Source organism: Oncorhynchus mykiss, chromosome 7 (assembly GCF_057628025.1).
Source record: "Oncorhynchus mykiss isolate SJ-2025 chromosome 7, ASM5762802v1, whole genome shotgun sequence".
Lineage (NCBI taxonomy): Eukaryota > Metazoa > Chordata > Actinopteri > Salmoniformes > Salmonidae > Oncorhynchus > Oncorhynchus mykiss.
The window spans coordinates 39,548,155-39,564,399 of record NC_143028.1 but is presented as its reverse complement, the minus strand read 5'-3'; the positions used below and the strand labels follow the sequence as shown (position 1 = coordinate 39,564,399).

General features: G+C 39.7%; 1 protein-coding gene across 1 annotated transcript in view; it reads left to right on the top strand.

The window, feature by feature from the left end:
• The first annotated feature begins 316 nt into the window (after window positions 1-316).
• Window positions 317-16,245, top strand: part of LOC110527866 (contactin-4) — a 78,104-nt gene continuing 62,175 nt past the window's right edge. Inside the window, exon 1 of the mRNA XM_036983333.2 lies at window positions 317-407. The gene's annotated coding sequence lies outside the window, so the exon portion shown is untranslated. The remainder of the gene's footprint in view (window positions 408-16,245) is intronic.

Here is a 16,245-nt window from a genome sequence, read left to right as displayed (position 1 = left end):
ACTTCCTTACATATCGTGCACCAGCTATTGTTAACATATATGAATAGGCCCCTGCCCCGTGTCTTACCAGAGGTTGCTGTTCTGTCCTGCCAATAGAGTGTATAACCCACCAGCTGTATGTTCTTAATGTTGTCGTTCAGCCACAACTCAGTGAAACATAAGATTTTATTGTTTTTAATGTCCCATTGGTAGGATATACATGCTTTCAGTTCGTCCCATTTATTTTCCAGCGATTGAACGTTAGCTAGCAGAATGGAAGGCAAGGGCAGGTTAGCCACTTGTCATCTCTCTCCGCAAAACCTACGTTTCCTTTTCCAGCGAATCACGGGGATCTGGGCCTGGTCGGGTGTCTGCAGTATATCCCTCGCGTACGACTCTTTGAAGAAGAACTCCTTGTCCAATTTGAGGTAAGTAATCCCAGTTCTGATGTCCAGAAGCTCTTTTCGGGTCATAAGAGACGGTAGCAGCAACATGATGTACAAAATAAATTACGAACAATGCGAAAAACATACAAATAGCATGGTTGGTTAAGAGCCGATAAGACGGCAGCCCTACTCTCCGGCGCCATCTTTAGGTTCAGTCTGCTTTCCAACAGACACTAGGAGACAAATTCACCTTTCAGCTGGACAATAACCTAAAACACAAGGCCAAATATACACCGGAGTTGCTTACCAAGATGCTATTAAAAGTTCCTGAATGGTCTAGTTACAGTTTTGACTTAAATCGGATTGAAAATCTAAGACAAGACTTGAAAATATCTGTCTAGCAATGATCAACAACCAACTTGACAGAGTGTGAACATTTAAAAAAAAAATAATGTGCAAACGAAACATTGTACAATCCGGGTGTCCAAAGCTCTAAGAGAGTTACTGCCAAAGGTGATTCTAACATGTATTGGCTCAGGTGTCACGTTCTGACCTTAGTTCCTTTGTGATGTCTTTGATTTAGTATGGTCAGGGCGTGAGTTGGGTGGGCAGTCTATGTTCTTTTTTCTATGATTTGGTATTTCTGTGTTTGGTCTGGTATGGTTCTCAATCAGAGGCAGCTGTTTATCGTTGTCCCTGATTGAGAACCATACTTAGGCAGCCTGTTTTTCCCACTTGAGTTGTGGGTAGTTATTTTCCGTGTCAGTGTTTGTTCCACACGGGACTGTTTCGTTTAATTCATTTATTCACATTGTTATTTTGTACTTTTCAGTGTTCTATTAAAAATAAGCAATATGAACACGTACCATGCTGCACATTGGTCCTCCGATCATTCCTACTACTCCTCCTCGTCAGAGGAGGAGGAGGACAATAGTCACATCAGGGGTGTAAATACTTATGTAAATGATATATTTCTGTATTTAGTTTTCAATACCTTTGCAACAATTTCTAAAAACATTCTAAAAACATGTTTTCACTTGGTCACTGCTCTTAAACGCAAGTAAAACCAAATGCATGCTTTTCAATCGTTCGCTGCCTGCACCCGCACGCCCGACTAGCATCACCACCCTGGATGGTTCCGACCTAGAATATGTGGACATCTATAAGTACCTAGGTTTTCTGGCTAGACTGTAAACTCTCCTTCCAGACTCATATCAAACATCTCCAATCGAAAATCCAATCTAGAGTTGGCTTTCTATTCCGCAACAAAGCCTCCTTCACTCACGCCGCCAAACTTACCCTAGTAAAACTGACTATCCTACCGATCCTCGACTTCGGCGATGTCATCTACAAAATAGCTTCCAATGCTCTACTCAGCAAACTGGATGCAGTTTATCACAGTGCCATCCGTTTTGTTACTAAAGCACCTTATACCACCCACCACTGCGACCTGTATGCTCTAGGCGGCTGGTCCTCGCTACATATTCGTCGCCAGACCCACTGGCTCCAGGTCATCTACAAGTCCATGCTAGGTAAAGCTCCGCCTTATCTCAGTTCACTGGTCACGATGGCAACACCCACCCGTAGCACGCGCTCCAGCAGGTGTATCTCACTGACCATCCCTAAAGCCAACACCTCATTTGGCCGCCTTTCATTCCAGTTCTCTGCTGCCTGTGACTGGAACGAATTGCAAAAATCGCTGAAGTTGGAGACTTTTATCTCCCTCACCAACTTTAAACATCTGCTATCTGAGCAGCTAACCGATCGCTGCAGCTGTACATAGTCCATCGGTAAATAGCCCACCCAATTTACCTACCTCATCCCCATACTGTTTTTATTTATTTACTTTTCTGCTCTTTTGCACACCAATATCTCTACCTGCACATGACCATTTGATCATTTATCACTCCAGTGTTAATCTGCTAAATTGTAATTATTCGCCTACCTCCTCATGCCTTTTTCACACAATGTATATAGACTCTTTTTTTCCTTCTACTGTGTTATTGACTTGTTTATTGTTTACTCCATGTGTAACTTTGTGTTGTTGTCTGTTCACACTTCTATGCTTTATCTTGGCCAGGTCGCAGTTGTAAATGAGAACTTGTTCTCAACTAGCCTACCTGGTTAATAAAGGTGAAATAAAAATAAATAAAATTGTGGGGTATTGTGTGTAGATGGGTGAGGAAAAAAATAAATGTAATCCATGTTGAATTAATGCTGTAACATAAGATGTGGAATAAGGGGTATGAATACTTTGGGAAGGCACTTTATATACTGTAGTAGAGACTCGACTGAGTCCAGGGCCACCTGCATCAGCCTAAAAGAGGACCTGCGTGTTGGCCTGTCACGCAAGACAGATACTGCACAAACCCTCACAAATTATATTTTAACAGTAGAAATGTCCAGTTCAACAGAAATCTAAAACATGTCATGTAGAATTTATGTCTTCAAAAAGTGTCAAGTATAAGTTTGAGGTTCACCGGGGTAGTGACTTGGGCTGAAGGACAGTTTTTTGAGACTTGGAGACTTCCTTTCAGAGGAATGTCTCAGAGGATTCAATATGTATTCTGGAAATTGAGTTTTGGTCAAGGCTCCCAAGGCAGTCAGATCGGGGCTGAATAATCTTTGGAGCTTGTACATACAAACCATTGTGTTTTGTGATTGCTTCTTCTAGTAGCAAATACAGAGCACATTTTTGTCTCTATTTTCTGCTCTCTTAATTGTTGACAAATTAATTTCATAGACCTAACATACATTCAGAAACATATTATGGGTAATGTTTACAAATACTGTACATAAGTACATGTCTAACTTGGGCGAATAAACATTTTTAGTTTGCATTTAAAGTTATGTTTTTTTTTAAGTAAACAAAAACACATGTCAAATCTCAAATAACCTCAACTCCCATAGCTCTCAATCTTCCTGTATGCATCATCTATTCCATATTTCAGATTCACACTTCTACACTTTCTCTCTCCATACTCTTCTGCGGTTTTGCATATTTCACTCCTTCATCTTTGAAATCCTACCTCCTGTCAGTAATTTCACCATCCACCTGCAAGATGAGGAATTTCACAGGTGCTTCTTTGAGCACTGTAAGACAGTTTAAAAAATGTTTTATTTCAGTGTGACGTGCAGAATTCAAAACTTATTTTCGGGTATGTCTCAGGGTTTGCCACTTGCATTGTCCCAAGTATAGCCCAGTAGCAGTAGCAGTAGCATGGCAGCGTTGTGTTACTCTCTGTATTGCTGTATTGTAATATATGCCAGTGTCACACCATTGCCTCATACTTCTTTCAACCAGGCCCCCGGTTTTCGAGTCTGGAGCTTGAAGTCATGAGCTCTGCTGGTCGGCTACTGCGTAGAAACCTAGCATTGCAAAAGGCCTGGTCTGCCCTAGAAAGCTTATCTAAATTACGATCGCAAGAACTGCCAAACAACATTTTTTTTTAAACAGCCGTTTTTGGCCTCTAAAATAAGTTTCATCCCAACAGTGAATTATTTTAACTTCGCTACAAATTAAGATAGATCGGGTCATAAGATCCATTCTGACTAATGCATGTGTCATCACACAGGACCACTTGCTGACACAGACCAATCACAAGGAGACATTAAGGCTGACTCTCTCAGGCAGGATGAAAATGACTACATTGACCATGATCCTTTGCTAGTTAGGGCCACTTTCACCATGATCCTTAGCGATTGTTTGGTGCCATTCAGCCCCATTCAGCAATATGGCGCACTTCAAATTCAAATACTTCTGGCTTCATCCGCCATCAGGAGTTTTCCATAGGAATATGTTGATGACGTCAGCGCTGTCACTATCTACTGGTTTTAATGCCAATGGTCTCAGTACACTATTTCTGGCAGTGTGCCTCCAGTTGCTAAAAGGTTACATTTACCGTTATGTGAATTTCTTATGCAGTTGTGTTTGTGAAGATAGTATCTGACAGGCCCTGACCTCTGCATACTGTACACTGCGCTGCTAGCTCACACGTTACAAGCACCTCTTTTCCACTTATGTTTCCTTTTACTGCGTTATCAATGTCCCCCATTCTCAACCATACACACTCGCAATAGGAAGGTTAACATCATAGAACTGAACATTACATTTAGATTAAGCAAGATATAATAATAGTGAATGGTGCCATATCTCATCATAATGAATTGGGGGGTGATGGTTGACAAAAGTGTGTCTCTTTCAGGCTCCATTTTGTATGGAACTGTATGTTCTACTCTTTGTAAAACATATGCAGGCTTTCAGTGTCCTCTCAGTAAGAAAAGAGAGTGTGTACTCTATGTTGCTTGGTTCACAGTTTAATGGAAATGTGTGGGGTTATAATGAACAGTTAGTACTGTATACTAATTAAAGCTTTAAGGTGATAGATCATTTAGTTCATCACCACACATAATTGAAGATGCTTCAGACCAGGGCACCAGACTAACATTTACAACTTTTTCAGTTGTTGGCACCAGCCTGTAATTTGGTCGCAATAGACAAAATGTGTAACTGTTCTAGAAAGTAATTCGCAAGTTTTTAATAAGAGGTGTAACTGACCACTGACATAGTATCAAGAAGAACATTGTTTCATTTACACTCTTAGGAAAAAAGGGTTCCAAAATGGTTCTTCAGCTGTCCCAATAGAAGAACCCTTGTGCAAAGGGGTTCTACCTGGAACTGAAAAAGGTTTTACCTGGAACCAAAACTAGTTATTCAAAGGGTTCTCTTATGGGGACAGCCGAAGAACCCATTTAGATTCTAGATAGCACCTTTTTTTCTAAGCATGTAACACGTCCATGCAAGAATGCATGATTCAAAATATTTTGATGTGCAACCTAATACAGTGATTGTCAGGAATGTTGGGTTGACAATTAGGCTATTGTTGTTATGTTTTACTGTTAAAATAGGGCTCCAGAATGGTATGTAGTTAAATAGAGATACATACCTCTTCTCTGTCTACACCCATTCAGCATTGTTCACACCCTCTTAAGCTTAGCCCCACCCATCTCTTTGAGGATTGATTAGAGCATTCTGTCCTAACAACAGCAGTCAAGCACCCAAGCTAACTGGCTAAAGTTGGCTAGCTTGCTAGCTACTTCCAGACACAAACAGCTCGCTGACCATTTTACTCGCTCTAGCAGAGCTGTTTAGGCTATGTTTAGTTTATCCATGACTGCAGCTGTGCTGCTGGCAACAATTTACACTTTTTTTGCCAACGTTTACTGACACCGGCCATATTCAACAGGTGTTGAGCGTTCGTAAATGTGTCAGTTTTTCTTTGCTCTTTACCAGCTACGTCTATCAACAGTTGTCACAGTGACATCATTCAAATGATTTTGAAATGGTTACTTGCATACTGGAGTCTTTTGTTAAGACATGTAGGTAGCTAGGTAAACAATTAACCATAATCCCAACTCATGACGTTAATACCCTGCATGAATCTGCAGATAGCTACCCAACCAGGTTCAATGTTAGCTAGCTAACATTAGTCTATAACTAGCAATGCAAATGGCTCTGAAGTACGAATACTATTACTACACAGATCATACATGTTATGTTCGCTAGCGAGCCAGCCAGCTAACTTTAGCTAGCTAGCTAACAGTACACTTTAACTTGAAATGAAAATGACTTTCTGACAAAATTAGGCATGTAATATCTGGAAGATATTTAACTCTCTCACTAATGCCATGGTTGCCCTTAGTTTGAAGATGTAATCCCGAGACAGGTGGTTTCTCCATCTCCTTAGTTATCATATTCTAATTCCACTGATTTCAAAACTCAGTCCTCCAGAAAGTGGAGAGCAACACTTATGCAGTTCTACTAGGCAATATATATTTTTGAAAGCAGCATGAGACAGGATTACCTACACATACTGACCAGCTCAAATAGACAGAAGTGTACTACATGGCAGAATAATCCAAACTCATCTCTCGGCATGTCCAGCCCACTTATTATCTCAGCCACTCATGGCTAGCGGGAAGGTTTCTGACTTTTTCTGTGGCTAAACCAACTAGGCTAGTAATTTAACAATATTATTCAGCTTTACAGATGGCATACAAGTTTGTTATTAAGGCACATGACAATTCACATGTTACAGAAGGCCTTTCTGCCAATAAATGTGTTTAGATCAACTTTTTTTTTTAATGTTCAAATGTCTCTTCTGTAAAGTAGTGACACACGACATACACCTAGTATTCTGAAATTAGTCACATATCATAGGTTCATTTATTTGGGGCTAATTCACCACATGAGTAAGTGGAAACGCAAAACAAATTAGCTAGATCATGGGTTCTCAAAATTTTGGGGTCTGGAGAACCCTTTTGTGATAGCAAATTCATCAGGGACCTCCTCATAACCAGAACACAACTCGAGTGAGAAAAAAAAAGTTTTACTATGACTTCTGCAGTGCATGGCCGGACGAACCAAGTCTGGCCCTGGGGCTCGGGCCCTGGGAAGGAACATTTTAAAGGCCTGTTTCTTGGCCCGCAATGGAGAGATAATTATGTTGTTTCCAAGCCAATTTCCTGTAATTGCACACATTTTGTCATGGAGCAGAGAAATGTTTTGTTGGTACAGCTTTAAAGCTAGTATCCTGCAATTCTACACATTTTCCAGGAGGCAGACAGAAAAGATTGCAGTTTTAAAGCTTAAATTACAGTGCATTTATGTAAAAATAGTGGAGTGCTGTGGATACCAGTATCCCCAGGCCTATGTTGGCCAGGGTTAAGAACATAAGAGATTAATAATATTGTATTGTATTACACACTCTAAACTTATTCCACGAATCCCTTAGCCAAAATGTCTTTAATATGTTGTCGGTAGATATATATAGTTTTATATATATATATATATATATATATATATATTTAGATCAGTACCTCCTCACTTTGAGGACCCCTGACCTAGATCAGACTTTCTTCTAATCTAAGCTAGAACTGATTTTACAGCCATTTTTCTATTGCCTACTCTTGATTTTTCAACCACTGTCACTTAGGAATCCAGCAGTCTGAGACCGGTAGCTAGCTTGCTAAGCTGATGTTTGCAAAGCTAGCTAGCTAGGTACCTAAATATAAAACATGCTTAGCTTGCTGCCAAGGAGTTTGCTAAGACTATGATAATGTACAGTATATACAATAAAAAAATGTATAATGTTAATTAATTAATTAGTATGCTAGCTAGTAGCCAAGGCCATGGCAAGCAAGGTTAGTAATTAAGTCAACCTGCCAGTTTCAATTGACATCAACAATTGACATCAAGCAGTAGGAAGCTCTCTCATCCATTTATATGCAGATGATACCGATTTATACTCTTATAATCCCTCCCTGGATTTTGTGTTAAATGCTCTACAACAATTGTTTCTTAGTGTCCAACAATCTTTCTCTGCCTTTAACCTTGTTCTGAACACCTCCAAAACAAAGGTCATGTGGTTTGGTAAGAAGAAAGCCCCTCTCCCCACCGGTGTGATTGCTACTGCTGCGGGTTTAGAGCTTGAGGTAGTCACCTCACACAACTACTTGGAAGTATGGCTAGACGGTACTCTGTCCTTCTCTCAGCACATATCAAACCTGCAGGCTAAGGTTAAATCTAGACTTGTTCCTCTATCGCAATTGCTCCTCTTTCACCCCAGCTGCACAACTAACCCTGATTCAGATGACCATCCTACCCATGCTCGATTAGGGAGACGTAATTTATAGATCGGCAGGTAAGGGTGCTCTCGAGCGGCTAGATGTTCTTTACCATTCGGCCATCAGATTTTCCACCAATGCTCCTTATAGGACACATCACTGCACTCTATACTCCTCTGTAAACTGGTTATCTCTGTATACCTGTCGCAAGATCCACTGGTTGATGCTTATTTATTAAACCCTCTTAGGCCTCACTTCCCCCTATCTGAGACACCTACTGCTGCTCTCAACCTCCACATACATATTTGTAATGATGACAATTACAACAATACTGAATGAACACTTTTATTTTAACTTAATATAATACATTAATAACATCTATTTAGTCTCAAATCAATAAATAAATATGTTCAATTTGGTTTAAATAATGCAAACACAGTGTTGGAGAAGAAAGTAAAAGTGCAATATGTGCCATGTAAAAAAGCTAATGTTTAAATTCCTTGCTCAGTATATGAGACCATATGAAAGCTGGTGGTTCCTTTTAACATGAGTCTTCAATATTCCCAGTTAAGAAGTTTTAGGTTGTAGTTATTATAGGAATTATAGGACTAATTCTCTCTATACATTTGTATTTCATATACCTTTGACTATTGGATATTCTTATAGGAACTATAGTATTGCCAGACTATTCTCGGGAGTTGATAGGCTTGAAGTCATAAACAGCGCAATGCTTGAAGCACAGCGAAGAGCTGCTGGCAAATGCAGGAAAGTGCTGTTTGAATGAATTCTTACGAGCCTGATGCTGCCTACCACCGCTCAGTCAGACTTCTCTATCAAATATCAAATCATAGACTTAATTATAATATAATAAACACACAGAAATACGAGCCTAAGGTCATTAATATGGTCAAATCCGGAAACTATCATTTTGAAAACAAAACGTTTATTCTTTCAGCGAAATACGGAACTGTGCCGTATTTTGTCGAACGGGTGGCAACCCTTAGTCTAAATATTGCTGTTACATTGCACAACCTTCAATGTTATGTCATAGTTATGTAAAGTTCGGGCAAATTAATTACGGTCTTTGTTAGGAAGAAATGGTCTCCACACAGTTCGCAACGAGCCAGGCGGCCCAAACTGCTGCATGTACCCTGACTCTGCTTGCACAGAACACAAGAGAAGTGACACAATTTCCCTAGTTAAAAGAAGTTCATGTTAGCAGGCAATATTAACTAAATATGCAGGTTTACATTTTTTTTAACTTCTGTATTGATTTTAAGAAAGGCATTGATGTTTATGGTTAGGTACACATTGGTGCAACGACAGTGCTTTTTTCGCAAATGAGCTTGTTAAATCATCACCCGTTTGAGGAAGTAGGCTGTGATTCGATGATAAATTAACAGGCACCGCATTGATTATATGCAACGCAGGACAAGCTAGATAAACTAGTAATATCATCAACCATGTGTAGTTAACTAGTGATTACGTTAAGATTGATTGTTTTTTACAAGATCAGTCTAATGCTAGCTAGAAACTTACCTTGGCTCCTTGCAGCACTCGCGTAACAGGTGGTCAGCCTGCCACGCAGTTTCCTCGTGGAGTGCAATGTAATTGGTCAAAATCGGTGTCCAAAAATGCAGATTACTGATTGTTATGAAAACTTGAAATCGGCCCTAAATAATCGACCTCTAGTCTCTACCTTCTTGCCTTTTGTGTTGGTGTTGTTGTCTGTTCCCAATAATGTTTGTACCATGTTGTGCTGCTGCCATGTTGTGTTGCTACAGTACCATGTTGTTGTCATGTTGTGTTGCTACCATGCTGTTTTCATGTGTTGCTGCCATGCTATGTTGTTGTTTTAGGTCTCTCTTTATGTAGGATTGTGGCGTCTCTCTTGTCGTGATGTGTGTTTTGTCCTATATTTTTAATTTTTTTATTTTTTTATTTTATCCCAGCCCTCGGCCCTGCAGGAGGCCTTTTGTATTCTGGTGGCCGTCATTTTAAATAAGAATTTGTTCTTAACTGACTTGCCTAGTTAAATAAATGTTAATTAAAAAATGAAAAAAACGTTTATGCTAGTGACGACGCTAACCGTTTAGCTAAACATTTGGTTACCTGGAATCGGGAGCAATGTGCATTACAGCATGGTGAAGGTGAATTCAATTATTTGTTCAACATATTTTAGGGTGTCCAATCAAAAAGCATATTTTGACCAATTGATTAAATAATATGTTCATTCTGTAATAAAAACCAATGGTCCTAACCTCAAATCTCTATCATAATCCGTGTAAAAGTGATTGGAGTTCAGGATGGAAAATTCCTGTTATTTTTCAAAGTTTTCTCACAAAAACAAGTGTATCTCTGTGAAATGTCAATGGAGCACTGAGGGTTTACTAAGCTTTTTATTTAGTAAAGACTTTTACATTTAATTCAGTTTGTGTCATGCTAATTCAGCTTTTTGCAACCCATTAACTATGAAGTCCACAAAACCACAACATTTAAATTCCTCAAAAGTTATGTCAACAGAGCTCGGTGCTTATTATCAGATGTGTTAGGATACAAAATCAGACTTTTTGCATATCATTTTAATGATACAGTGTGTTTGAGAAAGACCCCACTGAGTGATTCAGAAAATTAATATTCATATTTGTCTTGATAAAATGTATTTTTGAAATTTCATCACTCTAGGCAGAGTGGGTGGACAGCCTACATATTGCTAGCTAGCAAATTATCCAGCTAGTTGTAGGCAAAGGACTTTCTTCAATTTCTGGCTTGCTAGCTAGCAACATTAGGGAAGCTAGCTGGCTATCTAGCAACATGACATCAATTCTGTATACTGGAAGCAGTGAGAACTCAATTAGACCGTAAGCCTTAGACCAGATTTCCCAGTATCTCCCAAAAACAGATGTCCCTGCCCTGGAAACGAGAGAAAGGCATATTCCCTTTGGACAGCAAAGGCTAGGGGGGAAAGGAATGGTGAGTGTCTCACTCATCTCAGCAGCAGGCCCAAGTGAAACAGGCACAGGGGCAGGGCAGAGACTTTCATTAAAGGAATCATGAGCATAATGCACATTACTGTTTGACCAAATCCTAATAAAACGAGGAAGTTTGGAGTGAGGTGACCACGTAGAATGAGCAGCTTGTACCGATGCTACCAATAAAAAAATTTGACTCGCACCTAGGAACCTATTAATCTTGACAATGCAAGACATTGAGAGGGGCGTCAATGTATGCATGTTATTTTTATGTCCGGGTTAATTCGCGTAACCTTTTTGTAGTGCAATCTTATTCTGTGGATGTATTAACATCACATTAACTAGGAAAGTAATGTCAGTGCCACACTCTATGCAGTTCCGCAAGGATGTAATTGAGATCCCATAGGATGGGAAATTGCAAGTCTCATATTAACACAGTAATATCTCCATCTACCTCCACAAAGGGTTTAGAATTACAGCCTTAAAACATAACACCTCTCTCTTGAGTGGATGATTCATTTCTGGCACTGCGTTTGAATGGGGTGGAATATACTGTATATTGATTCCGTACACACCACTGCCATTTGTACCGAACTTATTACAATAAAACTCCGATATCAACTCGTACATTGCCTTCAGAATGTATTCACACCCCTTGACTTTTTCCACATTTTGTTGTGTTACAGCCTGAATTTAAAATGGATTACATTTCGTTTTTTTGTCACTGGCCTACACACAATACCCCATCATGTCAAAGTGTAATTATGTTTACAAATTAATAAAAAATGAAATGCTAAAATGTCTTGAGTCAATAAGTATTCAGCCTCTTTGTTGTGGCAAGTACAGGAGTGAAAATGTGCTTAACAAGTCACATAATAAGTTGCATGGACTCACTGTGTTTGCAATAATAATGTTTAACATGATTTTTTAATGACTACCTCATCTCTGTACCCCACACATACAATTATCTTTAAGTTCCCTTGGTCGAGTACTGCATTTCATAGACAGATAGAACCACAAAGACCAGGGAGATTTTCCAATGCCTCGCAAAGAAGAGCACCTATTGGTAGATTGGAGAAGAAAAAAAATCTGACATTGAATATCCCTTTGAGCATGGCAACGCTATTAATTACACTTTGAATGGTGCATCAATACACCCAATCACTGCCAAGATACAGGCGTCCTTCATAACTCAGTTGCCGGAGAGGAAGGAAACCACTCAGGGATTTCACCATTGAGGCTAATGGTGACTTTAAAACAGTTTACAGAGTTTAATGGCTGTGATAGGAGAACTGAGGATGGATCAACAACATTGTATTTACTCCACAATATTAACCTACTTGACAGAGTGAAAAGAGGGAAGCCTGTACAAAATATGCATCCTGTTTGCAATAAGGTACTAAAGTAATTCTGCAGAAAATGTGGCAAAGCAATTCACGTCCAGAATACAAAGCTTTATGTTTGGGGCAAATCCAATACAAGATGTTAATGAGTACCACACTCCATATTTTCAAGCATAGTAGTGGCTGCATCATGTTATGGGTCTGCTTGTAATCGTTAAGGACTGGTGAGTTTTTCAGGATTAAAAAGAAATGGAATAAAACTAAGCACAAGCTATATCTCACAGGAAAACCTGGTTCAGTCGGCTTTCCAACAGACACTGAGAGATGAGTTCACCTTTCAGCAGGACAATAACCGAAAACACAAGGCCAAATCTACACTGGAGTTGTTTACCAAGAAGACATTGTATGTTCCTGTGTGGCCGAGTTACAGTTTTGACTTAAATCTACTTGAAAATCTATGGAAAGATGTGAAAATGGTTGTCCACCAAGGTTCAACAAACTTTCAACCAATTTGAAAGAGCTTGAAGAATTTTGAAAAGAAATAATGGGCAAATGTTGCACAATCCAGGTGTGAAAAGCTCTTAGAGACTTACCCAGACAGACAGTCAAAATATTTTAGATTTTAGATTCTTCAAAGTAGAATAACAGCTTTGCACACTCTTGGCATTCTCTCAACCAGCTTCATGAGGAATGCTTTTCCAACAGTCTTGAAGGAGTTCCTACATATGCTGATCACTTGTTGGCTGCTTTTCCTTCACTTTGCGGTCCAACTCATCCCAAACCCAAACTGATGCAGCACTCCATCACGCTCCCTGGTCAAATAGCCCTTACACAGCCTGGAGATGTGTTTTCGGTCATTGTCCATAATTGTCCCACTAAGCGCAAACCAGATGGGATGGTGTATCGCTGCAGAATGCTGTGGTAGTCATGTTGGTTAAGTGTGCCTTGAATTCTAAATAAACCACGGACAGTGACAGCAAAGCACCCTCACACCACCACACCTCGTTCTCCATGCTTCACGGTGGGAAACACATGCGGAGATCATCTGTTCACCTACTCTGCATCTCAGAGACACGGCGGTTGGAACCGAATATCTCAAATTTGGACTCAATAGACAAAAACAACAGATTTAATGTCTAATATCCATTGCTCGTTTTTCTTGGCCCAAATAAGTCTCTTCTTATTATTGGTGTCAATTAGTAGTGGTTTCTTTGCAGCAATTCGGCTATGAAGGCCTGATTCAAGCAGTCTCTGAACAGTTGATGTTAAGATGTCTGTTACATAAACTCTGTGAAGCATTTATTTGGACTGCATTCTGAGGTGCAGTTAACTCTAATGAATTTATCCTCTGCATCAGATGTAACTATGGGTCTTCCTTTCCAGTGGTGGTTCTCATGAGAGCCAGTTTAATCATAGCCAGTTTCATCTGACTGCACTTGAAGAAACTTTCAAAGTTCTTGAAATGTTCCAGATTGACTGACCTTCAGGTCTTAAAGTAAGGATGGACTGTTGTTTCTCTTATAGCTTATTTGAGCTGTTCTTGCCATAATATGGACTTGGTCTTTTACCAAATAGGGCTATCTTCTATATACCACCCCTACCTTGTCACAACACAACTGATTGGCTCAAATGCATTAAGATGGAAAGTAATTCCACAAAATAACTTTTAACAAGGCACCTGTTAATTGAAATGCATTCCAGGTGACTACCTCAGGAAGCTGGTTGAGAGAATGCCAAGAGTGTGCAAAGCTGTCTTCAAGGCAAAGGGTAGCTACTTTGAAGAATCTCAAATATAAAATATATTTTGATTTGTTTACTACTTTATTGGTTACTACATGACTCTGTATGTGTTATTTCATAGTTTTGATGTCTTCACTATTATTCTGCAATATAGAAAATAGTAAAGATAAAGAAAAACCCTGGAATGAGTAGCATGTCCAAACTTTTGACTAGTACTGTAAATTAGATATTTTTGTATTTAATTTTCAATAAATATGTGGTTTGTCATTATGGGGTATTGTGTGTAGATGGGTGAGAAAAAATATTTATTTAGTCCATTTTGAATTAAGGCTGTAATACAACAAAATGTGGAATAAGTCAATGGTTTTGATAGCTTTCTGTACCTTTGGAAAGTATTCAGAACCTTGACTTGTGCCACATTTTGTTCCGTTACAGCCTTAATTCAAAAATGTATTAAATAAATAAAAATGCCTCATCAATCTACACGCAATACCCCATAATGACAAAGCAAAAACAGATTTTTAGAAATGTTTGCACATTTATTATTATTTAAACACTTTGCTATGAGTCTCATTTGAGTTCAGGTACATCCTGTTTCCATTGATCATCCTTGAGATGTTTCTACAACTTCATTGGAGTCCACCTGTGGTAATTTCAATTGATTGGACATGATTTGGAAAGGCACACACCTGTGTATATAAGGTCCTACAGTTGACAGTGCATGTCAGAGCAAAAACCAATCCAGGAGTTTGAAGGAATTGTCCGTAGAGCTCTGAGAAAGGATTGTGTCGAGGCACAGAGCTGGGGAAGGGTAACAAAACATTTTGGCAGCATTGAAAGCCCCCAAGAACACAGTGCGCTCCATCATTCTTAAATGGAAGTAGTTTGTAACCACCAAGACTGTTCCTAGAGCTGGCCGCCCAGCCAAACTGAGCAATAGGGGGAGAATGGCCTTGGTCAGGGAGGTGACCAAGAACCCGATGGTCACTCTGATAGTGCTCTAGAGTTCCTCTGTGGAGATGGGAGAACCTTCCAGAAGGACAACCATCTCTGCAACACTCCACCAATTAAGACTTTATGCTAGAGCGGCCAGACGGAAGCCGCTCCTCAGTAAAAGGCACATGACAACCTGCTTGGAGTTTGCCAACAGGCACCTAAAGACTCTCAGACTATGAGAAACAAGATTCTCTGGTCTGATGAAACCAAGATTGAACTCTTTGGCCTGAATGCCAAGCGTCACGTCTGGAGGAACCCTTGCACCATCCCTACAGTGAAGCATGGTGGTGGCAGCATCAAGCTGTGGGGGTGTTTTTCAGTGTTTTTCATACAAGTCTCTGAATGTCCTTGTATGGCCCAGCCAGACCCAGGACTTGAACCTGATCGAACCACTCTGGAGAGACCTGAAAAAAGCTGTGCAGCAACTCATCCAACTTCACAAAGCTTGAAAGGATCTGCAGAGAAGAATAGGAAAAACTCCCCAAATACAGGTTTTCCAAATCAAATCAAATCAAAGTTATTTATATAGCCCTTCGTACATCAGCTGATATCTCAAAGTGCTGTACAGAAACCCAGCCTAAAACCCCAAACAGCAAGCAATGCAGGTGTAGAAGCACGGTGGCTAGGAAAAACTCCCTAGAAAGGCCAAAACCTAGGAAGAAACCTAGAGAGAAACCAGGCTATGTGGGGTGGCCAGTCCTCTTCTGGCTGTGCCGGGTGGAGATTATAACAGAACATGGCCAAGATGTTCAAATGTTCATAAATGACCAGCATGGTCGAATAATAATAAGGCAGAACAGTTGAAACTGGAGCAGCAGCACGGTCAGGTGCTTGTAGCGTCATACCCAAGAAGACTCAAGGTTGTAACTGCTGCCAAAGGTGCACCAACAAAGTACTGAGTAAAGGGTCTGAATAATAATGTAAATATTATATGTTTTTATATATTTTTGTATAAATTAGCACACAAAAAAGAACTGTTTTTGCTTTGTTTTTTGTCGTTGTGTGTAGATTGATGAGGGAAAAAAAGCTATTTATTACATTTTAGAATAAGGCGGCAGGTAGCCTATTGGTTAGAGCTTTGGACTAGTAACTGAAAAGTTGCAAGATTGAATCCCTGAGCTGGCAAGGTAAAAATCTGTCGTTCTGCCCCTGAGCAAGGCAGTTGCTGTTCCTATGTCGTCATTGAAAATAAGTGTCAATGGT